We start from the raw sequence: 23,447 nt of genomic DNA on the forward strand, positions 1-23,447 counted from the left end.
CTTCAAGGTGAAACAATAAATTTTACGAAATACTGTCATCAACTGGATCAATTGAAAGCTGCCATAGAAATAGAAAAAAAAACGGCCACAATTAACGGACCAACGAGGTGTTGTTTTTCATCATGACAACGCGAGACCACATATTGCATTAGACGTAAGAAAGAAGCTGTTACATTTTGATTGGGATAATTTACCGCATCCTGCATATTCTCCAGATCTCACTCCAACTGATTATTATTTCTTTCTGTCCTTAAACAATTCTCATCGCGATAAGAGCTTTAAATCCATCAGCGAAATAAAATTGCACCTCAAGGATTATTTCTTGTCCAAAACACAATGGAAAGACAGCACAGTGAAGCTTCCTGAGAGATGGAAGAAGGTAACAGAGCAAAGGAGTTCTTATATAACAAAATAAATAATATCCTAAACAGTAAATACTGTGTATTCATTTCATATTAGAAATATAAAGGAAACTTATGAGATATCCTAATATAAGAATATAGTAAGTATGAAGTGGTATGTAGAGTATTTTGAAGAGGCTCGTGAAATTGACGAATGCAGAGAAAGCTAAAATTCCAAAAGCTTAACTTTAAAAGACGAGGTTGAAAATTGTATCAATTACATATGTATTTAACATAAAAAAGTCGTTTCAAAAAATACATATGGAAAATTATGGAATAACCATGTAAAATACAGGTTATTCAAAAAGTCTTTCCTGGTTATAAAAAATATTGGGAAAGAACCATTCAGTATAATCCAGTAAAAGTTTTATTATTGAAATAAGCATTTCTTAAATTCTCTTTAATCCTAATTGATGCAGCAATTAATGAAAAAAATGATTTTACATCGGGTTATTGTCCAAATGAGGTCAACGAAGTCTTGGCGAAAATGGCGTTAATAATGTCATCTCTCATCCGATATTAATACATTAGATTTTATATTTTGGCATTACACTCAGAACAAAACGCGCCAGTTACGCCAACTGAAGATATTGATAACTCAGATGTAGGATAACAGATGTTGTATCTAGTGTGAACATGTGGCGAGAACTGGAAGGCCTTCTTGACGTTCTTCGAACTACCAAGAGTTATGCCAACGAAATTAACTGAAATGAGTGGTTTTATTAAAAGGCTTATAACCGCCTTTATAGTATATCGAAGCAAAATATACCAAATAGTAATAGTTTTTAAAAATATATAGATTTTTTTTATTCACGGAAAGATTTGTAACTCATTGTATTTGACATATATTTCCAGAGCACATATTTCGAATTTAAGAACCATTAATTTCAGAAATGTAATTCTTGAATGTTGTTTTTTAATTGGTTGCCAGAATGTATTTAATATCCTTTCCCATAAGTATATAACACTTAATACCATCCAATTCATCAGAGCTTAATGTTTTTTAAAATTTTTTATGCAGAACTTGCCCATATTGCTCTTCATGGAGGACATGAGGAGATGATAAAAAATCCTTATGGAGTAAGTAAATTATTTTTTTGTTGCAATGCTTGTTATATGATGAAGTCGATAATATGACATGGCGGACTCCTGAATATGCCAAAATATTAATAAAATCAAAAGTATATTCATTAAAAAGGTATCGTAAAAGGAAAAAGAATTTCAACTACCAAGAATTCCCACAGTTATTAAAGAAAAAAAAAATTCAAGGATTTTCAACGGATTTTGTCAGAAAATCCAGGATCCTCAAATTACCTATTTCAAACATAAAAATATAAATGATGAACTTAATTCATACAGCATTCAAATATTTTCGTTTGATTCTATGCCGTACTATTGTTTCCTTGCTTATTACTTCTAGCTGGTTAAATGAAGAGAACCAAGGACACCAGTTATGCTTCTCTTGTAATTAAATAGCCAAACTAACAAATCAAAGAGATTTTCGAGATTACATTGCAAGCGCCCTTTCCCTTAGAAACCCCGCTGCTATTACTAAATGGTAATTTCATGCATTACGAGTGATCACTTTACAAATACATTCATATTTTAGCTGAAATAAAATTCATTGAAAGAATTAATTGACATAATTGTGAAAGGATGGTAAATTCAAAAAATTGTTAAAATCCTATTGAAATAATTTCTCTTTCTTTTCTTATAATCATTTACAATTCACAAGAAGAGAAAGAATAGCTTCCATCTTTTTATAGCAAGAATGTACTTCTTGAGCACTCTTCTTGGATTTAAACAACTCATACTCATGGCAAGTACCCCAGTAACACACATATATTGTACAATATTGAATGATATAAACAAATACTGTATTATTTGTTTATATCATTCAATATTATACGAAATACTGTATAATATTGTTCAATATTGAATAATATAGTATAATATCGCATAATATTGTATAATAATGTGCATCAGTTTGTGCTACCTGGGCACATAGCTGAGAGGAAATTTATCAGAGACTTAACAAATGCGAGCATATACAAAATCTTGATATTCATGTTTTAAACCTATTAGCTATTTTCTTAATATTGTTTTCTGTTTATTAGTAAGCTATTTTAGTATTCTATCCCCATACAATCTCAACGTTATTGTAAATGAATGTTTTCTTGAAAATTCGAATTTGGAAATGCATCTTACAGTTATTAGGTCTTAAGAACATCATTTTTCAGGGCCCTGAAAGTTGTCAAACACCCAGTGACCCCCTTTTAATATCTTCTGCCTAAACCTACACAAACGGACAGTATCTGATAGAATGTTCGATAATTTTGGTCATTGATAAGAAAAACTGCAGTTTTATAGGTAGGGTTGGAGTTTCGCTACATTTTGCTATAAATTTACAAGATGTAAATTTTAGTGTAGGAAATTCGATATTTTTGAATATTTTCAACCTATAATACGAAGCCAACTCACATTTCAGTTGTCCGTGTAGCAGATATTGCATTCTCTAAGCATCTCATTCTGAAAATTGTTTGATATGTTTTGCCCTGTGTGAAAATTTTAAGTAATTTTGCCTTCTCGCTGACGAAAACTTGAATAATTAAGGAAATGAGATAAATATCCTATAAGGATTCATTTCGCAATAAGTAAATGAATTTCTGTTAATATACAAGCTAGAAATAGACTCGTTTATAACAATATTAATTATTTATTTTACGCTTTATCATTTAAAAAGTAAAAATACCTTAATATATATTGACGGAAAATTCATCGAGATTGGTAAATAACTTTTCTCAAATCCCATTTTTCCACAGAACTATGAATTTCCAGTAATATATATCTTCAGCTGTGGAATAGAGCATGGAAGTTAAAAACCATATCTGACTTGAACATCTCTTTTTTCATTCCAAAACTGGATGAATAGATACATTATTTCGTTTGTAAAGATTAGTTGAATGCTTCATGAAGTATTCGAAGAGTATGTGAGAAAATTTTGGAGAGACTATTCTTGCTGGATATTACTTTTATAACTATCACAAATTATAAATAAATTTCTTTCGGAAAAATTTCCATTGTTTTATAAGGAAAGAGTTTTTTTAGTTCTATGAATTTCTGTTTTAGGCAGGTATTCAAGACGTCAGGACTCGTTGGCCTGGATATCCTGGGAAAGGAGAGATTGCATATACGATTGATAAATCCTTAGGTACATTTTACGAATTATCCTTCAATAATATATTCATCTTCTTTACTGAAACAACAAATTATATTATATTAATCAGTATTTTCTTAACAAAAGTCTTGCATTCCATAGGAACTCGAATATTTAATACACCAGTGATACATATGTCACGTCTTTGACACTTGGTTCAAAATACAAAATATTAACGAAAGACTTTCCAATTTTTTTGGATAATTTGCATCTTTTAATACTGTCTTTCCCACATGGGATGAAAAGTAATGATTATTTTCTTTGTTTATTTTCTTCCACCATTTGGCAATGTTGTAAAAAATAGCATTGCAAATCAGGTAGCCCACCTGTTACACAATATTGGGCAATATATTTTTATCATATTAATCAATATTTCACAATATTATACAATATTAATCAATATTTCACAATATTATACAATATTAATCAATATTTCACGATATTATACAATATTAATCAATATTTCACAATATTATTCAATATTACAAATATTGTACAGTGTTTGTGTGCTACTAGGGAAAGGTGTTATTCTTACAAAGAATTCATTCAAGAAATGTGGAAATAAAATCGAAATGGAATCATCTTGCAGCAGATTTGTTGCAGTACATTGGCTTCTAGGGACATTGGTTACTAAGAATATTCATTTGCGAAACCTATGACAGATGCGTATATATATGGTCAAAATACAAACACCCCTACTCAGAACTCTCTATACAGCGAAATACTCAGTGTAAAGGCTCTAAAATTGCTGAAAATACTATTCAAGACATGGAGAGACGGATTACGCGAAAAGATTAGTTTCCAGAAACACCGATGGATGGCGCTGTACAACAAAAAATATGCTAAAAAGACTCAAAATACACATTTGTAACATATTTTATTCGAACGTGTGATCGAATAAAATGCACGGGAAACTGCAAGGAAACTTATCGATGCAAGGGAAACTACTCAATATGGCTCCCTTATTCCAGATGTAAAAACATGCTTTCTGTGGACAGCTTGTTCAAAAGTGGATCGTAATGGATCGATTGAGATGCTTCTGACATGCAGAGGGATTTTCAAATTTGTCAAGGTTGTCAGACGTCCTCGATAAACAAGATTTTTTAAGTATCTCCAAAGGCAAAAATCGCTGGGATTAAGATGTGTAGAACGAGATGATTAAGTTGCCGGAAAATCGCGGCTAATTATTCTATAATTAGTAAAATGTTGCCGAAGAAACTGGAGGTGGTTCATCTTTCATAAAGGTAATTGAATCAAGGCATTGGCGTTGCTCCATTTGGGGTACAACAAAATTTTTGAGCATGTTACCTCTTGGTCCTGTGCCTAGATTCTCAAGTCGACGAAACTCTCGAATTGCAGCTGCAGCATTTCCTTTGTTTTCATAAAACAACTTCACAAGCAAAGCGTGAAGTCATTGCTGATAAGAAGACACTTTCCCAGCTTTATCCTTTTTACACATCAAAGTAACAGCAAACCAAGAGTTTATGCAAAGTTTTGCGCTTACAGTGCGAAATTGTAGTTGCAATGACAGTTTCAGTTTCTTCACTTTTTTACCTTCTTTTTTTTCATATCAGCAATAGAAACTAGAAAGGAAAAAAAATCCATAACACATGCTTGTGTTTTTTGTAATTATTTGTGTCGTTTTCGCACCTTTTCTGTTGTACAACGCCATCTATTGGTGTTTCTAGAACAAAATGTTTTTGGCTTAATCAGTCTCCCCATGTCTTGAATAGTATGTTCAACAATTTTGGAATCTTTACACTGAGTAGTTCGCTGAATAGAGATCTCAGAGTAGGGGTATTTTGATTTTGACCACCTTGTATATCAAGTAGCTAAGCCTATTTTTTAAAAAAAATGACTTTTCCTATTTAATTTAGAGGGAAAAGCCAATAGGATTGCCAAAATTGGGTGGAAGAATATTTATTTTGGCACCGAACTGCTTGTAGTTCAGTAAACTTTAATTAAATGTATAGTAACCAGTGAGTGAACTAGAATACTGATTAAATGTTTACAGTTTTTTAGAAATTCCTGAAATTTTGGATTTCTTTTTATCTTTTTGAGAAAAAGATATCAAAGATTGTTCTAAATTTAAAAGAAGTGTGCCATGTTTTGCTATCATTTCAGAACCACTTGAAGGACTCATTGCAGATGCCATGGATCAATACCATCAGAATACTTGCATTCGTTTCGTTAAAAGGACAAATGAAAAAGATTACGTAAGAATAATACATGGCATTGGGTAAGTGTATAACAGCATTTTTGTACGATTTCTTAATTTCTTTTAATGGTTTTATTTGTTAATTTATCAAAGTTAGTTAGTTACTTCAGTTATTTGCAGTTGTCTCGAATTATTACTCACATCATAGGTAGTACAACATGTTGCCCAATATAGTACAATATGGTGCGATATTATATTTTAGAATATTCATCAATATTACACAATTATTCACAGCTCAAATGGAATAAAATGTTGCGAAATATATAACAATGTTATGCGATATTATATTTTTTAATATTCAATTATATTACAAAATTATTGCTCACATATCACGCAGCACAGCATTTTGCACAATATAGTACAATATTGTTTTATATTATCTTATTCAAAATTCAATAATATTACAGAAAATACAGAACATTACGAATATTGTTTAATATCATACAATATTATATTATATACATTTACTACTAAGGATACGTAAGTATAGTTCCTCGTATATGAATTTTGTAGAGAAGTAAAAGTAATATTCAAACAGTTTGTCCTCGGCAATGTTAGCCAGTTTATCCGATTTAGAAATGCATGAACCAGAAAAATATTAACGAAATTATATCTGTTATTCTGCAAGCGCAATGACAGAAGAAACAAAATGCAATAAATTGTTTGGATAAAATTAGGTTGAATTTTGATAAAAAAAATTTTGAAATGGAAAGGATACCATTTATTAAATTAATTAAAAGTTCTATGTTTTCTTATTTCCATAAATATGAATATTTAAAAATGTTTTTGTCAAGTTTTTCAAATGTAATATATAAAAAAAGGATATAAACTTTTTTTTTTGCTTCATTCTTTAGCCTCTTTGTACTACCTCAAATGGATATTAGTTCTCATTTTAGCTGTAAAATAACAACAACAACAAAAAAATCTATTTGATACATTACGCGAACTATAAGGCAAATCACCTGTGTTAAGTTTACGGGCGAAAATTTTGGGTTCACAAAATTTGGAATAAGTGCTGCTAAGCGACGATCAAATCAAGCCAATATTTCCATTAAAGGGAGAAATCCATCATTGGAATTTTTACAATTGAAGCCAATTAGAGTCAAACATTGCTAAGTAACTTTCATATCAAGTTGATATAAATATATTAAACCTAATTCTTATTAAAAGTATTTATCAGTTTCGCTAATATTACGTTCCCAATACTTCATATCTTGAACTTCTGCACTTATAAAATAAAGTGCGAGTGCTATTTAGGATAGATCATTGGGCTTAAAACTATCAAAATAAGGCTCATGTATACTTTTATGTATGAGATTGTTCAGATAGTAATTATTTTTTGAAATTTTATTTATAACAATTAATTAATTAATTAAATATTTGTTGCCTGTTTTTCAACCATAGTTTTCTTAATTGCTATGAAATTTAAACAATTATCATTAATCATAATCAATGCTTTGATCACATGATTTTCTTTAAAAGTTAAAAGTTAAGGAAGAAATATATATATATTTTAGTATTTTCACAGTTTACACGATAAATTAAAAAGTGACATTGGACACCGTAAAAGGCAACATGCAGTTTGAAATAGAATAAATAGATGCTCATTTTTAATGTCACGGAAATCGATTCACACGATTCACAATTAACACACACAGAAAAACTGATTGATTTTTTAATTTAATTTGATTTTTCACAGAGTTTTGATGCTTTTACTCTAAGTATCAAATATTAGTATTAATTTATATTAGTATTGTGGTGACGCTTTATAAGCCAGATAACAGCTACGAGACATGAGAAATTTATTTTGTCTAGTGGTCTTGTTACTCGGCTACGAACCCAACGGTTGCGAGTTCGATCCTCGCTTATCGCCAATTGCAACATTGGTGACCCGATGACGTGATACCCAAAAAAAACCTTCATACAACTGTTGTAGCGCCCTCTACCAGAAATAAATAAAATCAAAGCTGATAAAATAATCAGCCAATAAAAAAAAATGAGAAAAAAAATGAAGCTGATAAACAATCGGCCAATAAATAAAAATGAAGCTGATAAATAATCAGCCAATAAATAAATAAAGCTGATAAATAAGCAGCCAAAAAAAAATGGATAAGACGCTACAGCCAATATATCACCACTAATAACAGCAAAAACAGGACAAAAAAATCGTTCGTCTCACCTCCGACGCACTGAAGGGGGAGTAATGTGGTGACGCTTTATAAGCCAGATAACAGCTACGAGACATGAGAAATTTCTTTTGTCTAGTGGTCTTGTTACTCGGCTACGAATCCAAAGGTTGCGAGTTCGATCCTCGCTTATCGCCAATTGCAACAGTATTTATAAAGGTACTTAACGTGAGTCAATAACCAACTTTTGTGTCTTAACCATTAACAAACTTCAGGTTTCATCCCATATCATTGCCAAGTATAACAAAGTATAATCAATAACATGTCATCTTTAGCTAACGTTGAACGACTAACGATTTTTTGATGATGAATCGTTGTAGTTACTTATGCACTTGTCTTAGATAAGCCCTCTGACCAAGTCAGCAATTTAAGCCGAGTTTGTGCAGCAGCTTCTGAGGGTAAACGCCCCTGAGCACCCGGGGGCAGAAATCTGGCGTCTAGCTCCTATGAAAATAAAACTCACACAATCGCTTCAACAACCCCTTTTTACATAGGGACTCTTTCACACACCTCACAGGGAAGAATAACCATGCCCGGACCAGGACTCGAACCCGAGACGCCAAGATCGTGAATAAAACCCGCTACCCCAGGCCAGGACGCCGCCCGGGAAAGCGTTAGTTACAATAAATATATTTTTTATGATCAATCGCTAGCATGTAGTCAATACACCGATATCAATGATATCTTGTTGAGAGAATTAAGAAATGAAAAAAAAAATCAAGAAAATCAAGTTACGTATAAAATATTTAATCAAAACTAAATACAATCAATATTCCTGGCCAACTAATTGGTTGCTAAATAGGGAAAGTTAATTTTATGTTGTTGCTTATGGCATTTGTCAAGACAAGCCCGCTGATGAAGTTAGCGATTTTAAGCGTCTCTTGTTTTAGTAGCGCCATCTATGGCTAAGAGTACGTCTTAGCTACTCATGCGTCACAGCGTTTTTTACGAGGCGGACTTCGTTCATACATTTCATCCACAGATCGTAATTTAGACCTGAATCAAAGAACGATCACCCCTGAACCAGTACCCCCAGTGGTATTACTCTTGACATGGAGGACTTTGTGGTTACGACAGGTTTATACACTCATGTCCAAAATTAAGGTCACAAACATAAAATCTGAGAAAAATGAAAAGCTATTCACTGTGTTGCCACGAAATTTGGCTCAGAGGTACACTACAATGGAAGAAAGAACATAGACACATAACAACATGGAAAAGATTTTAATTGGGAATTAAGAAACAGGGTATATCAAAAAGTGTTACTTTTATGAATCAGAGATAAAGCATTTATCTCGGGGAAAGCCTGTCTAATATGGAGAGTGCCCACCGTGCACTGCTATACAGGCTTCACAACGAGCTTTCATACTGTTTGTTTGGGTGTTAATAAATGCTTGGGGCAACAAAGCCCATTCTTCCAAAAGTGCGGCTTTTAGCTCTTCAAGAGTATTAGGAGGAGGATTACGCTGTGCAATGGCTCTTCCGAGATCATCCCAAACATGTTAAATAGGATTGTGATCCGGAGACCTCGAGAGCCAGTCCATACGTCGAATATCCTCTTCCTCAGGAAAATCATCAACGATCTGGGCTCTGTGTGGACGCACGTTATCTTCCATAAACATGAAGTCTCACCCAAAAGACTCCCGGAACAACCTCACCTAGGCTTCAAGGATCTCATCTCTATAGAGATGTGCATTGACAGTACAGTATCGAAGACGTGCAGTGGTGTACGACTGCCCAACATTATGCCACCCCAGACAAGGATTCCTCTGCCACCAAATCTGTCGATTTCATTTACGTAGAAGGGATGATAGCGAGCTCCTCGCTGTCTCCAGATGAAGGTTCGAAGAGTGTCACTCTGTGGGGTAAATCTCGACTCATCACTGAAAAGAACACGCCCCCATTCCTTCTGTGCCCAAGGCTGCTGTGTTAGGCACCACAAGAACCGGGCTTTTCTATTGGATGCAGTGAAAGGGACGCACTCAACTGGTCGCCGGGCATAAAGGACCCTCTCTGCTAGACGTCTGTATACTGTTTGTCTGGAAATTCTTATTCCAGACGCAGCAGCAAGGTCACGAGCAAGTTTAGGAGCCATTGTCAGCCTATGCCGTCGTGCGCTTAATGCCAAATAGCGATCCTGTGCATGCGTCTTTGTTCTGTGATGGCCTTGGCCAGCCTTCCTGGTAACAGTACCACTTGTTTGGAATACATTGCACAACCTGGATATCACTTTAGGTATCACTTGTAATCATCGAGCCACCTCCGCTTGAGACTGCCCAGCTTCAAGCCTGCCAACGGTTCTCCATCTCAATGAATCGTCTAAACGATTATAAGAACTCATTCTCACTGGATTAATTAAATTTTTTGTTTTAATTCAATATTCACAAAATTGCAGACAAAAATCCCAGATGCCTAAGCGGTCTAATTTCAGTATTTCCTCAAAAACTAATGCTAAACAGCATTTTTTCCCACAACAAAGGTTAATATCGTGTTGCCGGCCCTTCACAATATATAAAATATAATTTGTTTAAATTTTACTGGTAGCCATTTAGAATTACTTTGAAAAACATTTTTGTGACCTTAATTTTGGACATGAGTGTACATGCACCAGCCACCATATTTACAGAAAGTCTTCGGCCGGTGGGGTTCGAACTCACAACACAAGGGATGCGAATCCCCCCCCCCCCCAAAAAAAAAAGAAAACCAGGCTATCCCGGCCTAGTTAATTATTTAAATACCTTAAACTAGCCTCTATTTCGAATTCGGAATTTCTAGTTCTCGAACCGAATTTCGGAACACTTAATATTAGAAAAAAATATTTTCTATCTTTTATTCATTTCTTTGATAAATAAACAGACTTTCATCTAAAAAGTTTCTTTCTTTCAGATGCTCTTCCTTCGTCGGAAGAATAGGGGGCCTGCAAGTGCTATCTCTCGGTCGTGGTTGTGACTATTTGGGGACCATTGTTCACGAACTTGGACATGCTGTTGGACTTTACCACGAGCACCAGAGATCTGATAGAGACAAATACATCACAGTATTCTGGAATAACATTAGGCGAGGTAAATCACACATTTGGTTTTTATTTTCTCGTACTCGAAATTACAAAAAGGAGAATTTTGCAGTCGTTAGAAGAATTTTTACAAATCTTGACGTTTCATACTTCTATGGAAAAACCTTCTTAGAATTATGTCTGCCTGTCTCTGCACAGGATAACTCAAAAACACTTTGAGCTGGACGGTTGAAATTTGTTACATGGCCTTTACTTCACATTTGTAAACTTCTTATAAAATTTCTAATATCAACCATCCCGAGGAAGACTATCTGTACTTCTGTTCAGGACATAAGTTAATACGATAATGACAAAACAAAGAAAGTTAAATGGATATAATTTGATCTACCGATTTAACATCAAATCGGTGCATATATCTATCCAAATGTAGAGATATATCTCATAATTGGAATCAAATCCGACAAGAAGTTCATTATCTATCAAGTATATAAACACGATAGCTTAAAAGTGTACGACTTAAAAGTGCAATATAAAAATTGATATGCTATCATGTGACTACAATTATAATTGTGTGTCAAAGTTTATTTCGACCGATCCATAAAAATTCATCTAAAACACCCATGCTATTTTCTGATATTTGTGTATTAACCACATATCAGCGATTAATCGCCCAATAGACTCTTTGGCAACAACTATTCGTCATTGGTATGCGGTTAAGAATGCATAAACACGTCTATCGGAAAGTATGCGAACAAATTTCGGGATGTTGTTCCCACTGATTTTCCCAGTCATTAGTTGGTTAGTTATGTTTTTAGTTTTGTTATGTTCTGTTTTATTTGATCATAAAATTAGCTCTTTTTGATTGTATTGAAAATAATGAAATATTATTAATATAAAAGGAGAAGGCGTAAATATTCTCAGAACAATAATTAAAAATGTGAATCTCTTCTACATATTTTTGTGTACTTTCTTCTTTGCTTAAATTTCTCTTTGCCGTTGCTTACTTCGGCTTGTTTGTTACCTTTCTGATTATATGAGATGCAGTTTGAATTTAGAAGGCTTGAAAGAACTTTACCGATCATCTTATGTATATATAGCAGTAACGTAAGTTACTTTATCGATTTATTTTTAAATCATAAAAGCATTTACTTTGCTTTGCTTGTTTTATTGACACAGGAATTTATCCATTGGTTTTATTCCGTACTTTTTCCTTTTAAATTTTTGTGTACTTTCTTCTTTGCTTAAATTTCACTTTGCCGTTGCTTACTTCGGCTTGTTTGTTACCTTTCTGATTATATGAGATGCAGTTTGAATTTAGAAGGCTTGAAAGGACTTTACCGATCATCTTATATATATATAGCAGTAACGTAAGTTACTTTATCGATTTATTTTTAAATCATAAAAGCATTTACTTTGCTTTGCTTGTTTTATTGACACAGGAATTTATCCATTGGTTTTATTCCGTACTTTTTCCTTTTAAATTTTTGTGTACTTTCTTCTTTGCTTAAATTTCACTTTGCCGTTGCTTACTTCGGCTTGTTTGTTACCTTTCTGATTATATGAGATGCAGTTTGAATTTAGAAGGCTTGAAAGAACTTTACCGATCATCTTACATATATATAGCATTAACGTAAGTTACTTTATCGATTTATTTTTAAATCATAAAGGCATTTACTTTGCTTTGCTTGTTTTATTGACACAGGAATTTATCCATTGGTTTTATTCCGTACTTTTTCCTTTTAAATTTTTGTGTACTTTCTTCTTTGCTTAAATTTCACTTTGCCGTTGCTTACTTCGGAATAGTCTATAATTGTTTGTTACCTTTCTGACTATATGAGACGCAGTTTGAATTTAAAGGGTTTGAAAGGACTTTGCCGATCATCTTGTATATCTAGAGCATTAACGTAAGTTACTTTATCGATTTATTTTTAAATAAAAAAATCATTTACTTGCTTTGTTTGTTTTATTGACACAGGAATTTATTCATTGGTTTTATTCAGTACCTTTTTTTTCTTTTTAAAAAATATGTCAAGAACTCACGCTATACTTTTTGATAAGGTTTATTTTCTTATTATGTAAAAAACTGCAACCGAGATGGATTGCCGCACCACAAACATTTCATTGGATAAGTATGCTGGTTCTTGCTTCCCTTACAGGGTTTAATGATGTGGGATTGAATTACCTCTAATGCGATGATGGAACATAACTAGGGAGATTGGGCTGTCGCCTACGTTGTCTGTTAAGGTTCTTTCTTCAATTTCTGCGTGTATTGATGTGATAACGGTCATTCAAATTTCCCTGCATGCCTCAAAGTTTATTCCATTTTTTAATTACAGGGCAAGAACACAACTTTCAAAAAACCAGGACCAGTGAAGAGTTGATTTTCACGGAATACAATTATCGTTCTATCATGCACTATGGCGACTTCGCTTTCTCCAAGCAACCCGGGGTGTACAAGACCATGGAAGCTAAAAACGGAAAGTATCTGATGGAGCCTTACGACAAACCTGGCTTGAATGAGAACGATATTGAGATGGTGAAAAAACTTTACAAATGTAAATAAAATAATATTTATGTATATTGAAGTTATATTTATGTTTTTTGGTTATGTTATTTATATTTCTTTTTTACGTTGTTCAATAAATTTGCTTTTATGTATTTCATAATTTCTGTTATGATCTTGCTTGTGGAATTGTACACATAACATGAAAAACTAAAATTAGATAGAGTTAAAACCTGATGGTGCAAGGTGTGTTCTAAATATGACTATGTTTATCGCTTAATATTTATAATTATTGTTATTACAGCAAATACGTTAATAAAATGTCACTAGTTTAGTAAATTGTAAGCACATTCCTTTATATGATTTCCTTTATATTTTTTAATATACGAATGAAAATGAATACCATAGAAAGAAATCATAGATCAAGCTATTGAAGCATGCATCAAAAATTAGCGACATTTTACAGGTGTTCGAGAATTCATGGACAAATTACACAATTATTAAAAAAATAATTAGAAATAATTTCTTTTCTTCGATGCCACATTTACTAATACAGTTCATAAAGTTTTATTTCACAATTTTATTATTGTCAGAATCCGATAGATGGCGATATGTATGGCTTGAGGATAACTTAATGAGAAAATTTTATTTAATGGTTATACTTAGAGATAATTTTCAAAAATAAGTTACTTAGATTTTTTTTAATGTGGGATTATGGAACGCCTGTGCATATTAGATGACTTGCAATAACATGCAGGGTTTAAAGCAGCGTTCCACAGTTACTATTCAAATTATAACACCTCAATCGTTTCAAAAATGAGTATCGCTTGGACATAATATACATGATTGAGATTTATTTTTAACATTCCTAGTCAGGTAATATATTTTGATTTTATATGGTTATAAGTTTTGTTTACATGATTTTGCAATCTGTTCAAGATTTCTCGAACACTCTATGTAATACAACGTGGTTATAATTAAAGTTTCACTTTGAAATGGTTCTAAAAGGAAAACTACTGGACCTTGTGTTATCAAACTTGGTAATAATTTAAAGGAGGTCATGAAAAATTCTTTTCTGCTAAAAAAAGTTGAAACACTCATCACTAGGGGTGAAATGGCGCCGTATGCAATATTGTTAAACAAAATAGGACATGAAGACGCCGGTTTAAGATGTGTTTAATCGTTTCTGAAACGTGTTACAAAGCATGTTCAGTGCGTGTTATTTCAAAAGCATTGTTTATGGTGATAATCTAAACAATTTGACGGAGAGATGCGATATACCGACATGTACGTAACATCCCACCTGATAGGCTAAGAGCTACTGTTGAGAATGCAGTAATGCGATTTCACTTGCTTTCAGAAAATGGTGGATGCCACATTAAACAGGCTCTGTAACATGTTTCAGAAACGATTAAAAACAATTTAAAACCCATGTCTTCATGTTCTATTTTGTTTAACAATGCTGCATACAGCGCCATTTCACCCCTGCTGGTGAGTGTTGGAACTTTTTTTGGTGGAAAAGAACTTTCCATGACTTCAATTGTTTCATCAAATTGTTTAGATTATCACCATAAACAATGCTTTTGAAATAACACGCACCGAACATGCTTTGTAACACGTTTCAGAAACGATTAAACACATCTGAAACCGGCGTCTTCATGTCCTATTTTGTTTAACAATATTGCATACAGCGCCATTTCACCCCTAGTGATGAGTGTTTCAACTTTTTTTGGTGGAAAAGAAATTTTCATGACTTTCTTTAAACTATTACCAAGTTTGATAACATTTGGTTCAGTAATTTTCCTTTTATGACCATTTCAAAGTGGAAATTTAATTATAACCACTCTATATATTAGTTTCAGAAATTTTTGAATGGAGTTGCCTCAGGATATTTTTCAGTTTTCTTTTGCATATTAAAGATTCGTATTTTAATTAAAAATGAAATTTAAATACAAACGATTCATGTTACTTATCGAGTTTTCAATGACAGTTTATCTTTCACTTTTCTAATTGTATAATTGCTGGAAACAAATCTCACATTATTTTTTATTAAATAAAAACTATTCTAGAGTTTTTAGAAATTAAAATGCTTATAATTGAAGAAATATTCTAAAAATCATTATGAATATCTATAGAGATAAATATATTTTTAACATCAAAAATTCTTTTAATTATAGAGGATGACTATCTGACATTATACCCAAGATCAAAGAACGATCATAATCACTAAAATTAATTTATTTTGTAAAAAAGTCTTATCGTTAGCTACATTCTATATCTGTAGACGCTGATGGCTGCATGATTTGAAGATAAGAGAAAGAAATAAATTGAGAAAATTTTGGTCAGTATCTTTACCAGCATTTTGTATTGAATATTTTTAGAAATCTTATCAGTCGTATTTGGATTTTTACTTGCTTAATCAATTTAATATCCTTTTGGATGCTTTTTTTTATCACTCTTGATCAATTTAAAGGAACTCGATAATTCATTTATTTATGAGAGATTATCTGAATGGAGCTACAGAAATACAAATACGGTGGGATCTCACTCAACGATCCATTCGTTTCCAAATCTTACACGTAATACGAAACACTTTTTAAGCTAAGCAATTTTTTTTTCAATTGAAATTCATGTAAAACGGATTATGTGTTTTATTTTGAAAAAAAAATACACAAAAAATTAATAATAATGTAATGTATTATTTATAATGCATGGTCTTTTACAAGAAAATTGCCTAAAGACATTTGTTTTTGGCTTTGTTGTTGTTTTTGGTTTAGCGCAAATAAGATACATAACAATTGTTATACGAATTTATAGAATGCATAGCTACCACCTTATACAGGCGATGCTTCTCATCATATGACTCAATAATTTCCCATGCTTTCAGCATCTCTCTTATTTCATTGGAAGGTTGTCATTTCTATTATTTCTTGCTCTCCTATCCTAAATCTCCTCTCCTATCTAAAAAGTTTGCTGTGACATAGAATGCAGCTCCATAAGTTCATTGATAGATCTTGCTATGTTCTTCCCTTAGCTCATTATTGCTATCCGCCTCTAGTCTCAAATAATCTTGGCCATAAACCAAATCTCACTAATTAAAGTTCACAGACATTTACTCAAACCCCCCGGAGTCATGTTCGTCAACACTCTCCGGTATAAGCATTTTCCATGTAAATATAAAGATTCTCTTCAAAAAACCTTTCAACACAGATTCATACAAGTCAATCCAGCATGTGACGTCTCCACGTCTCCTCGTCTCCTCGCCACTCATTCTGCGAAACATTGCTCGTTTATCGCTCAACACAGACTCATACAAGTGAGTCCAGCATGTGACTTCCCCACGTCTTTTCGCCACTCTTTTGCGAAACATCGCTCACTAAGCAAACTACTTTTTTACATTTTCTCTTATGTGAATCATTCGTTACGCGAGATGCTCATTAAGTGTTGACTGTAAATGTATGAATTAATTTAATAAAATTGAGACTAGAAATATCATATATTTTGTGGGTTTGGGACAGCCTAATGTGTGAGATTGATTAAAACCTGACTTTTGGAATGCTAAACATATTATATATGAAAGTAAGGATTCATTTCCATATATAATGTTTTCTTCGAAAAACGATTAAATATAAATGTTAATTTACTTCCGATTAAAGAGGAAGTTAATATTTTCTATGCTACTAAAATTTTAATCATAATGTTGATTTTAAAACAGTGATGACAAAATTGACAAATTAAAGTGTTTTTTTTTATCAAATGAGTTGAAAATGTATATATTTAATATGAAAAATTAATGCAAATAAACAATTAAAATAAACGGAATTGGTAAAAAGTAATTGAATAAAAAATTAAGTAAATCATAAACACCACGAGTAATTAGATTTTCTTTTTCACAAAAGAGTTTTAATCTTTATGATATTGTGAAGAAAATTGAATATGTATTTGTCTGTTTTTTTTCTACCGATTAAATAAAAAAATTGATGTAAAATTTAATAAGAAGATAAATAAAAGATCTAATAAAAAGATCCCTTGTCAAATATTTCATTTCCTTAACATTGAATTTTTGCATTATGGCGGTTACCTAACAGGGAAAGTACAGATTGACAAATGGATTGAGGGATTTGATTCAAAATTTGATAAAAAATAGATGCTTTCTTTAAATGCTAAAACTTCGTACGAAATTCATTTACGCAAGCGGTTTCTTTTTCGTTTTTTCAATTTTTGATACAGACCTAAAATTTTCAGATGTTAAAACTATATTCCAAATCATATCCATCGCATTCTTTACTTTTTTCTGTTATAGTTCTGACCTGATTTCATTTTTAAATTTTCTACTTCCAGTTCCTCAAAAGAGCAGAGAAAACAAATGGCTCTAAAAGCCATAGTTACATTAAAAAACAGCGGCATAGGTTTCCCCAAAGCTTTCTCGCACGCTTTCTAGTTCATAATTTTATCTTCCCTCTCACTGAATCCTACTTGGCTAGCCTGGATAACATTAATCGTGTGTTAATGATAGAAATATTACCTACGTCTTTTAACAACAAATGAGAAAGAAATTTGAAAAGTGATAAGCATTTTTTTTTAGAGACAGCCTTTTTTTTTAAGGAATTATGAAACTGACATCTAAAGAAGAAAGAGTGCCAGAGATAGTTTTGTTGTACCTGATAAGGAACTTTTGTCGCTGTAATATAGTAGTAAATGCAAGTAGTATAAATAGTAATATTAATGCCCTGCCATTGTTTGCTTTGTTTAACAAATATGCAATTAGCTTGGGCTTTCATTTTTAGCTTTATGAATCATTTAAAAAATTCGACGACGAGATATCAGAAAGACAACCATCGTCTCATCATTTCAGATACTTAATTGGAAATAATACCTAATATTTATATAAAAAATATACATTTCAAATAATCCTTGTGAATTTCGTAACCGAAAAATGAAAAGTAAATTCAAATGTTGTTGTTTATGGCACTTGTCATAGACAAACTTGCTGACAAAGTCAACTATTTTAAGCCGAGTTTTAGCATCTCTTGTTTTAGTAGCGCCATCTAGAGATAGGAATGCGTCTTAGCTACTCATGCTTCACAGCCCTTTTCACGGGGCTAACTTCATTCATACTTTTTATTCACAAATCGTAATTTAGACCAGAATCAGAGAATGATCGCCTCTGATCCAGTATCCCCAGTGGTATTGTCTCGACTTGGAGGACTTTGTGGCTACGGCGGATTTATACATGTACCAGAGTCTTCGGAAGGCGGGGTTCACGCTAAATACCCAAGCCCTACCAACCAGGCTATCCCGGTCGTAATTTAAAATGTATATTTCTTATAGAAACTGAATAAATTTTCTTATGAAACTGTTTCAAAACATTAATAAAAGATATTTCATATGTTTTTGTCATAAAATATAAGTGACAGATTGAAATATTTTATCATACTTCTTATCTCCTGAGCCTTTACACTATCGCCATGTAGAAAATGGTTTGATCAAACTTTCGTTAATCTTTTCAAAATGGCGACAATAATGCACTTTTGATATCGAATTAGCTTTTTCGCAAATGTGAACTATGCTTAAAAACAGCACCAATTCATTAAAAACTTTGCTTTAAACGAATGGATTTTTACTTCGTCTGTTGTTAAAATTGTAGTTAGAGTAGATAAGTAATGATTAAAATAATAACATTTAGACGAATGTTACGGCTTATGAATTTTTCTTTACTGTCGCTTGAAACAAAGTGGGGTTCCCTTGGGTTGTGAATTCGAACGCCACCAGCTGAAGACTGTCCGTGTCCATGTATATGATGGCTGGTTTATGTATAAATCTGTCGTAGTCACAAAGTCCTGCAGGTCGAGACAATACCTCTGGGATACTTGATCAGAGGTTATCGTTCTCTAATTCAGGTCTAAATTACAATCTGTGGATGAGTGAATGAAATGTTAGAATGAAAGTTCGCCCCATGAAATGATCTGTGACGCATGAGTACCTAAGATGTATTCTTGGCACCAGATGGTGCTAATGAAACAAGAGACGCTAAAACTCGGCTTAAAATTGCTTATTTCGTCAGCGGACTTGTCCATGATAAGTATCAAAAGTAACAACAAGGATTACGTAATCGAAAACAACGAAAATTTTTTTTATAATGATAAACATACTTGCATCCCTCGAATTTTGAGGGAATAAAGTGTCGACTGTAGGAACAATAAGGCCCCTAAAAACCCTGGTGACAATGGAAGCGATTGTTATCAGGAATTTCCATAGCATCTCGATCGAAAATTATCTTAATCGATTAAGACTGACTATTCGGGTTGAAAAGAAGACTTAATGAATCTCTGTTATCTTTTTATCTTGTTATTTGATATTCAAAATTTAAAAGGATTACTTTTCGAGCATCTAAGAAATTATAAATTGCAGACATGAAGGCAAAGTTTTCTTTAATGCCAAAAGCAGCAGAATTCGAAACTGCGTGCTTTCTAATCATTTTTTTTATTTGATGAGTTTGTTACTAAGTAGAACACTTAATACATCAAATCACGAGCTTCGTTTTTTATATCGTTTTTTCTTTCCTTTTTTTCTTTGAGAAATTTTGTTTGTTTTGAAATTTAAATGAATTTTATTGGTCTTCTTTGCTTAGTTTTCAAAATAATTTTAAAAGTTCTAATTTATTTAACTGTTTACCCGAAAATTTATCGCCTTTTCCCATTCATAATCATTGTACCATAGAGAGGACTGTCAGCATTCTCACAAGTGTCTTTTATAGAGCAACAGTAATTCAGCTCATTGGAATGCCAACGTTTTTATAAGCCTTTATGGTATTTAAGTTCGAATTTATTTTTATATAAAATATTCTATACAGGTTACCCACTTAAATCCTGCCCCCCTCCTCTTATCTTCTGAACGGAAGAATATACAGTCATTAAAAAGAGTGCCAAGGTATATTAAAACGGTTATATGCTACGCTTGACAGAAAACTTTGGAGTTAGCTTTCCAATTTCGAAAACAGCGCAAAAATGGGGGAAAGTGTCAACTTAAAAAATTGTATGGTGTCATTGATTTAATACAAAAAGATATCGGATTCACTTTAATACTGAAAACAGAAAGCTTAAAACACACATATGTGTTTTTGCATTTTCTGAAATTTTGACGTCACAAAGCATAAACGATTCCTCTGGAAATAACTCAAACAGCAAGTATATGTGACATTTCTACCAACGCTGCATTAATTTTGATACTGTACTTTTGATGATGTTGCTTGTGTTAGCGCAACAATTAGCGTTAAAAAATGCATGAAGATTACGATCCTAATTTGTGTTGTAGATGACAGCGAGAAAATAAAGGAATCTTGAGGTCACAAGTTATTATTTTTTTTCTCAACATTTCGGCCAACAGTACAGTCATTTTGATGCCGTACTTTTGATGATGTTGCTTATATTAGATCACCAAATGATATGTGAAAAAATATGCACGCAGACGGCGATCCAAATTTGTGTTGAAGGCGGAGATAAAATAAAGGAATCTTGAGGTCACTAGTTATTTTTTTCTCTTTTTAATACCTTTTTGTGAAGTCACAATTTCGGAAATCATGATCAAACAAATGTGCATTTTGAGCGTTTATTCTTGTGTTTAAGATGCCTTTTTGTACATCATCAATAAAAGTTCTGAGATTTTGTAATTGACTGTCCCTCCATTTTTCCAAATATAGATGGTAGCTCTGAAGTTTATCACCAGGTTTCACAGAAGTTGTTTCATCATACAGCCATTTTAATATACCTAGACACCATTTTCATGGCTTCAGATTTTCATGCTGTCATTATGAAATTAAAAGAGGTTATAAGGGATTTTAGAGGGCATCCTGTATATTTGGCTTTAAAACCGAAAGAGAAGAGATTTATTGCATTTCATACAAGCGTAGTTAAAAATTAATTATTCGAAATACTTATATTACCTCGAATATCAGCATATTAGTTAGTTGAATAGGTAAAATATTGATATTATTTAATTGTTTTTTTATATAATGCTTTTTTATACAATGCATAGCTGGTTTCTTTTCACTATTCCGCAAAATATTATATAATTTTGCTGTAAACATTCTATGATAAAAACAAAAAGTATACGGAAATGTATAATTTGAAAAAGAAATCATCATATTTTCTCTGGTATGAATGAATGAAAATACGAGGAAGTGGTGCATACATGAAAAAAAAAAAACTTTTAATAGTTACGAAAAATGTGAGTTCAGCTATATTCTTTACATGGTCACAGTTTATTTGGGTTTTACGAAAAAATTCGGAAAACTGTGTAAATCTGAAAATGTCCTGATACATTTGATCATATAGTATATCAATGTTATATGTAACGCGAATTTCCTGTCAATAGAAAAGAAAGAGAACTTCGGCAATTTTACGATTCTAAATGTCGAATGTAGGAGACATTTCCATAATGAAGTATTTCTGCACTGTTCGTGAGCACATACCCTGTGCTCCTGCTTGCAAAAAATATAAAATTCTACTGAAGAAAAATCAGGAAACAGTTTTCTTGATTAGTCATTCATTTATTCACATCGAGTCACTCCTTATTTTTAAACAATTTCCGATAAACAATTCCATATCAGGGTTACGAATTCTTCTTAAAGAAAATTATTTTCTTCATAAACTACTAATTTCCCAAGAAACTCGCTGGGTTTCCGCGGATCATGAAAATAAATTTGCTCTGCTTTTCCTTGCGAGCTTACTGATCGCTCACACTCACGTGAACGTCTCCTTTTTCTTGACTGCCAAGCAAATAAGAAATCTTTTCTGCATAGCTTTCAAGACAACGGGAATGCGCTGCCATCTGGAGTTAGGAAGGGGAACTAAACCCGACATTGTATATGTAAAAGCTATACATCCAGTTTTTGTAAATAATTTGACCAACACAGCTTTAGCGACAAGTTAAAAATTTTTTGTAAGTGAAGGTAAATATACTAAAAAACTAAGACTGACAGCATTAAACTTTTAATGCTGTTAAAGTTGGAATAAAAAATTATTTTGAGGGTTTTTTTTTTAAATTTTTATTTTACAGAACAGCTATGAATTTATTTAACTACGGAAGGTATTGAATCGAAATTCGAACCATTGAATTTAAAAGGCAGAAGCGAAATATTTGATGCTTCCTTTTGAAAGAGGTAATTAATTCTGTTTCTCGGAGGATGTTAAAAATTTTGCCTGGAAATTATAATATCCTAAATACTGGATCGTCCCCCTCCATGCATCAGAATTTGATAATTTTGATACTCTACTGCAAGGGCTTTTTTCTTAATAATCTATTACTGCTTTTAGAAAACTTATTACTGTTCTTAACGAAAATATTTAATAGATTTTAAGGAAAGATACAGACATTTTAATAGAAAATATAGCTGTTGTTGTTGCTTCTGGCACTTGTTATAGACAGAGCCGAGTTTTAGTGTTTCTTGTTTCAGTAGTGCCATCTAGGGCCAAGAGTACGTTTTAACTACTCATGGGTCACAGCCCTTTTCACGAGGTGGACTTCATTCATACATTTCATTCCCTCACCCACAGATCGTAATTTAGGCCTAAATGATAAAATGATAACCTCTGATCCAGTCTCCTCAGTGGTATTGCCTCAACTTGGAGGACTTTGGGGCTATGACAGAATTTATACATGTACCAGCCACCATGTGCACGGAGAGTCTTCAGCTGGCGGGGTTCGAATTCTCAAGCCTAGAGATACGAATCCAACGCCCTACCTTTAAATGCCTTAAACTCGCCTCTATAGCCTAAACAGACTTTCTTCAAAAAACTTTCTCTCTTTTTTAGATGCTCTTCCTTCGTCGGAAGAATAGGGGCCTTCAAGTGTTATCTCTTGGCGGCGGCTGTGACTATTTGGGACCATTCTTCTTAGCTAACAAATATC

This window comes from Argiope bruennichi, chromosome 5 (genome assembly GCF_947563725.1).
Source record: "Argiope bruennichi chromosome 5, qqArgBrue1.1, whole genome shotgun sequence".
Classification (NCBI taxonomy): domain Eukaryota; kingdom Metazoa; phylum Arthropoda; class Arachnida; order Araneae; family Araneidae; genus Argiope; species Argiope bruennichi.